Source organism: Arachis ipaensis, chromosome B05 (genome assembly GCF_000816755.2).
Source record: "Arachis ipaensis cultivar K30076 chromosome B05, Araip1.1, whole genome shotgun sequence".
Classification (NCBI taxonomy): domain Eukaryota; kingdom Viridiplantae; phylum Streptophyta; class Magnoliopsida; order Fabales; family Fabaceae; genus Arachis; species Arachis ipaensis.
Window position 1 is genome coordinate 134,609,888 of NC_029789.2, and position 582 is coordinate 134,610,469.

The following is a 582-nucleotide window of genomic DNA, read 5'->3' on the forward strand; positions in this document are numbered from 1 at the left end:
ATTTAATTAATGGCAAAAATTTGATTCTCAGGTACAATGGTAAAACACACTGCATAGCTACAAATCATTCAAAGAGTGAAACTTAGATCCCCAAGGTACACCCAATATAACAGAATAGAACCATCGATTAAGTTCCCATTACCACATTCACACAAAAGAGCATACTTTTATTTATTACAGATAAATCCTAAAAGACACAACTTTTATCGCAGTTTGCACAAATCAAAGCTAAGAGAACCACAGATTGCATCAGAGGCTAATAAGGTACCAAGGTAAAAACTCGCCTCTTAGAGGGTAGAAGCTCCTCCTGATAGATCCGCTACAAAGAGTAAGAGTGTTCACGCAGCTCAGATTGTAAACCCTAGTTTGAAGAATTTAGCTTTAACTTATAAAGGTAAACCAAGGATTGAGATTGGATTTTATAGAGATGAACCGACGGCTCAGATTTAGTGAGGAAAGTATGCTTAGCCTAAATTTGAATAATCACTTTCACTTTGTATAATTAGCCTAGTCCAATTTTACACTGTTATTAACTTATTATTCATGGATTTATAAAATATTTTAAATTAATCTCCAAAAAAA

The 582-nt window shown here is 33.5% G+C and overlaps 1 protein-coding gene across 2 annotated transcripts in view; it reads right to left on the reverse strand.

Annotated features, from left to right (window-relative positions):
- Positions 1-431, reverse strand: part of LOC107644289 (40S ribosomal protein S7) — a 2,560-nt gene extending 2,129 nt beyond the window's left edge. Inside the window, exon 1 of one of the 2 annotated variants that reach the window (XM_016348124.2) lies at positions 285-431. The gene's annotated coding sequence lies outside the window, so the exon portion shown is untranslated. Of the gene's footprint in view, positions 1-268 lie in introns of both variants that reach the window. The other variant, XM_021102889.1, reaches the window with a different exon arrangement.